Genomic DNA, 5,982 nt, shown 5'->3' on the forward strand with positions numbered 1-5,982 from the left:
CGGATGAGGAAGATTTCTGGAGTTTTCCCTTCCCACGTCTTCCTTTGTGGCCCCTCGTGGCCGGTCTGGCGTTCACGAGGAGCGTCTCGGGTTAGGAGCCGTGGGGGTTGACGGAGGGCCAAGCGCCATCTTTGGCCAGCAGAGGCGATCCGTTGGGCAGAGTGAGCGCCGGAAGCATCTCCCTTTCCAACCCCGGGGTGACTCTGGAGACTGCTCCTTTCTAGAACATTGCATTATGCAAGAGTTTCCGATTCCAGGCCAAGCGCGGCTCAGACCCGCCGCTCCGATTGACAGTCCCGCGCCGAAACGCACCACCGCCCACCCCCAGCCCTGATCGCACGCAGCCACCGCCGTGACCCCGCACAACAGCCGGGGACCCCGCCGCCCACTCCCAAGCACAGTGAGAAAAGTGAGGGCTCTTGTGGGGACAGGGCCATGGTTGGTGTGTGTGTGTGTGTGTGTGTGTGCGTGTGTGCAAAGGCCGCATCACCGCACTACCCTCATGTGCACAGGGTTGGTTTGGGGCAGAGGAAGCCAACTGGTGTGAACACAGTGGAAGAGGAGAGGGGTCCTCACAGACGTACACCATCACCTCCATCACCACCATCACCACCACCATCACCACCATCACCATCACCACCACCATCACCATCACCATCACCACCATCACCATCACCATCACCACCACCATCACCATCACCATCACCACCATCACCATCACCATCACCACCACCATCACCACCACCATCACCACCACCACCATCACCATCACCATCACCACCACCATCACCATCACCATCACCACCACCATCACCATCACCATCACCACCATCACCATCACCATCACCACCACCATCACCACCACCATCACCACCACCACCATCATCATCATCATCACCACCACCATCACCACCACCATCACCACCACCATCACCACCACCACCATCACCACCACCACCACCATCACCACCACCACCATCACCACCACCACCACCATCACCACCACCACCACCATCACCACCACCACCACCATCACCACCGCCATCACCACCATCATCATCACCATCACCACCACCACCGTCACCACCACCACCACCATCATCATCATCACCATCACCACCATCATCACCACCACCACCATCATCATCACCACCACCATCACCATCACCACCACCACCACCACCACCATCACCATCACCACTACCACCACCACCATCACTACCACCACCACCATCATCATCACCACCACCATCACCACCATCATCACCATCACCACCATCATCATCACCACCATCACCACCACCACCACCACCATCACCACCACCACCATCACCATCACCACCGCCATCACCACGGCCACTCGTCAAGCCGGGCTGGAACCCGGGCATCAAAGTAGGTCATTGAAAGTCAACCCGAACCAGGGCAGCTCCCCTGACGGGAAACACGAGCCCTGCGCGAAGAAGAGCCTTGCAGGCGAGTGGTACATTTTAGCAGAGCTGCTGTATATTTTATTTATGAGTGGATGCACGCCTAGCAGCATATAGGAAGCGAAAGGCGTGCCAGCCGTACCCTGAAACACACTCCAGAGGAGAGAGGGAGAAGGGGGGAGACATCAGATCTGTCTAGCCCACGACCGAAGGGGACCACCCCTCAAGGAAAGAGCAATCGAGCTCAACGGGGGAGGGGGGGCGGAGGGTAATTATTTTACTTCTCTTTTGAACCCCAGAGGCGTTGCCCTAATCAGGTCGCAGGCTGGGCGAAGTGGCCTTGTGTGAGTCCCCCCAAGTCCCCTGGGCCTTCCGGGGAGTCACGTAGACAGGCCGCTGGGGCCAGAGGCATGGTGGAATGGGTCCAAAGGGGCGAGTTTCTCTTTACGCGAGTCTACTCGGCCTCCAACGCCTTCGGGCTGACAAGTGAGAGACGAGGGATTTGAGGTGGAGAGGTGACCTTCGCTAGGACCCTACGGGTGGTCTGACATCGCCCACGATGCCGCCAGAACCGTGTCTGGGTACCAGGAGGACTCCTGGGCGCCTCCCCTCCTGCCTCGCTGTCACATGGGTGCTTTGGGATGCTACATTTCGGGGTGCCGGGGTCAAGGCTGTGTGTGTGGCCAAGGGCCTTCCTGGGGGGGGAGGGGGGAAGGTTCCGCCCCACGTGACGTCCAGGCCTGCTGGCCAGGTCCGCTGGACTCCGCCCTTGGCTCGCTCGTTCCTCTGGTGTAATGGGTGTGGGGTGCCGGGCTCCCAGGGAGAGAGGGCCTAGAGAGCCCCTCAGAGGGCTTCAAAGAGCTGCCCAGTGACCCAGGGCCCGCCAAGGAGTCCATCCTCGGTGCCAAGAGCCGGTGCAGGGGGCGAGCGGGGGGCGAGGCTCAGCCATGCGGCTCTGCTGAAGGAGATGGGCCTCCGCCTTCTGTCCGGGTCAGGCCAAGTCCTTCAGACTCCTTGTAAGACCCACAGTGAGTCTTGGCGGGAGGCGTTGATGAGGGGGGGCTTGTGATCTGGTCAACAGGGAGGAAAGAACCTCCCTGGCTGTGTGGGGGAGGGGAGGCAGCAGAGTCCCTACACCAGGGACCACATGGGCAGCCACCCCAGGGGGAAGTGCCAGAGAAGACAGCCAGAGAGATGAGTGAAGGGATGGACGAACCAATGGATAGGTGGGTGGATGGGTGGATGGGTGGAAGGATGGATGGAAGGATGAATCAATGAATCAATGGATTTATAGATAGATGGGTGGATGGATGGATGGGTGGATGGATGAAAGGATGGATGGAAGGATGAATCAGTGAATCAATGGATTTATGGATGGATGGGTGGATGGATGGATGGATGGATGGATGGGTGGGTGGGTGGATGGATGGAAGGATGAATCAATGAATCAATGGATGGATGGGTGGATGGGTGGATGGATGGAAGGATGGATGAAGGATGAATCAGTGAATCAATGGATTTATGGATGGATGGGTGGATGGGTGGGTGGGTGGGTGGGTGGGTGGATGGAAGGATGGGTGGGTGGGTGGATGGATGAATGGGTGGGTGGATGGGTGGATGGATGGGTGGGTGGGTGGATGGAAGGATGGGTGGTGGGTGGATGGAAGGATGGGTTGGGTGGGTGGGTGGGTGGGTGGAAGGATGGGTGGGTGGGTAGGAGGGTGGATGGGTGGGTGAATGATGGGCAGGTAGATGCAAGGATGAATAGAGAGTGATTTGGCTGTGGTGGGGAGAAGGGAAGAAAGGGTTGGAGATCGGCCCACGTTTAGGCCTGAGGGTGGAATGATGAGCTTTTCAGTGAGCGTAGGAATTTCCATAAGGAGATAGAATGAGTTCAGTTTGGATAAATAAATGTGAGGCGCCATGTCTGTGTCTCCGAGAGTCCTTGGCCTTTCCAGAATCTCTGTGGCTAAAGGGATGAAGACAAAGGGATGGTTTTTTTTTTGTTTTTTTAATCAGAAACATTCTTGAAGCAGAATGAAACAAAAAGCCAAGTCAAGTCAACGCGTCCTCCAGTAGCTTTGTCCCTGGCGCGATGAATAGCTGGCTGTGCTACGGTTCCCGGGGGGGTGGGGCGTGAATGGAGCCCCGAACACCAGGCTCTTCTGTTCATTCCACAGCAGTGTGGGCAAAGACCAGGGGAGGAAGACGGGGACAATGAGATTTGTTCCATTGCCTTTTGACCGAAGAAGATCAGAGCTTTGCTTTGCCATGGTTGCCCTTGAGTCTCCCAAGGTCATTTGGAGTCTTTGAGTCGATTTGGGGTTTTGGGGTGCTGGGCTTCAGAGTTTATAGTGTCTTGGTCACTGCCTGAGAAATTAAAGTCACTACCCCCCTGGAGTGACCGTGCCCTTCCCGGGTCATGAGCAGAAGAGGGACCATGGAATCCCACCTGTCTCCATAGCAGGAAAAGTCAAGTTTCCGCTCACCATCGGTGACAGCGACCCAAGGTAACTCTTTTAGACAGAGCCTAGAACAAACTCTTGGCCCTGGAAATCCCAACCAGTAAGATGTGAAATTGTTTTGTTTTGTTTTTTTACTCAGCAGTCCCAAGAAACCTGGAGGTATTTGAGCGTCAGCACGGGTGATGTATTCCTTAGCATTATTGTAGTGTGGGAGCTGGGCTTAGCTTTTATCTTTTCCCCCCTACACTCTTTCTGTGTGTAGTTAGAATCACAATCATCATAATCAAGCATTTGGGCAAACAAAAACAATCATTTGAAAGCTATTTTCCACAAGCTCTTTCGTTCCCAATTCGCTACAGTTCCATCCAGAAGGAAATGTTCCATTCTGGGCCCCTATTGGAGGGACCGTCAGCCATAGATGCAATGACCAATTCCCCACATACACACACAAAATTAATTCCCATTTCAGTTTTTCCTGAATGGAAAAAGAAAAGTAAAAACAACAACAATCCAATCAATCCGGAGTTCTTTTCCGGGAAGAACTTTCTGGTACAAGCCAGAGCTCACTGGTAGCCAGCCCCTCGCTCTCCTCTGCGGAAGGCAGCTGCGATCGTTCTTGAGCTCCCCGTGTAAATGTCTTCTTAGACTCTGCCGTGCTCCCTGCTGTCGGCCTTAGGCAGGCCACGGAGAGGCCCCAGCTCCGAACTCGTGAACGCCCTTTGGCCTCCCTCTCGCTGGTTCAAAGAGAAGAGACGTTCTTACTTCTGGATGAGGATGAACCCCGACATCTCCCATCCCTGCAACTTCCCTCCACCCCCACCCCCAATCCACCCATGTGGATCATACACAAGTGTGGCCGACTGCACCCCCACCCGAGCCCGGACACCCACACCACCCAAGTTGCCAGGCGGGGTCCGTAGTGCTAGGTGCAGGGACCGTCCTCGAGGCTAAAGAGCCCCAAGCGAGCCTTCGGGGCAGCAGCCTGAGATCGAATCCCGCCTTCCAGCGGACAGGCGACAGCCCCCCCCAACCCCCCCCACCTCTGCGCTCTTTACCCCCACAGCAGCAATCTGGCACAAATGACCTCCTGGGATGTCAGGAGTGAAGGATTAGGGTGCAGGAACGGCAGGGACGTATCAGGAGCCCCTGGTCCCCCCCGCCCCCGCGACGTACCTTCTCCCAGCCCCGTTAGGGGGCCGCAGAGGGGCGTAAAACCTCACGTGGGTGGGAAGGAATCGCCCATCACCCAGGGAAAGTTTCGGGCGTCGTGGCAGAGTGACGCCCTCCGTGTGGGGTGGGAGGGGGGGTCCCTGAGAACAGAGCTGATCCCCAAACACCCCACCACCGTCGCCACCCGCCACGCGGCTCTCGTGGAAAGCGTGGGAGGGGCCGTGATCTCCCAGAACACCTAGATGGAGTCGCAAACGTCCTGGTCACCCATCGGAGACGCGCCTGCCGCTCCCACCACCACGGCTGAGCCACGGGCAGACACAGACCTTCCAGAACAGTCCACGAGGAGGTCCACCCGAGAAGCCTACCGTGACGCACACCTTGCCGGCTCCCCAGGGCGAGCTCAAGGTGGGGTTCAAAACCCGGGCCGAGAGCCCAATCCCACGGAAACTTCCCGCGGCTCCCGTGGAATGAATCTCCTCTCCCAGAGTTCCTAGCGGCCGTGGGGTGTGGGGTTCGCTTCCGACCCGGGAGCAGAGAGCCCTCGGAGTCAAAGCCGGCCGGGGGGTGGGGGAGGGGGGAGAGGAGGGGGCGCTGATGGAATCTCCCAAGCTGGCACTCAGGAGCTGATCATGGATCTCTGTCTCCACGGGTCAGCCAATCCACGGGGGAACCAGAGACGCCCCCCCACCCCCGGGCTAGGTGAACATCCGTCCAGGCCGCGGGCTGCTCCGTGGGCGAGGCGCTGTCGGGTTGTTCTTGTCCTGAGTTGCTGCATTGCATGGCAGTCGGGAAGGAGCGAGTCCTTGTTTATAGAAAATCCTAAAAAAATAATATCCAAAAGGGGTGGACGAGCGTGATTAGGTTGGCAACCCGGTCTGAAAAACTTAAGGAGGTGTGGGGAATAAAAAGAGAATTAA

This window comes from Perognathus longimembris, chromosome 26 (genome assembly GCF_023159225.1).
Source record: "Perognathus longimembris pacificus isolate PPM17 chromosome 26, ASM2315922v1, whole genome shotgun sequence".
Lineage (NCBI taxonomy): Eukaryota > Metazoa > Chordata > Mammalia > Rodentia > Heteromyidae > Perognathus > Perognathus longimembris.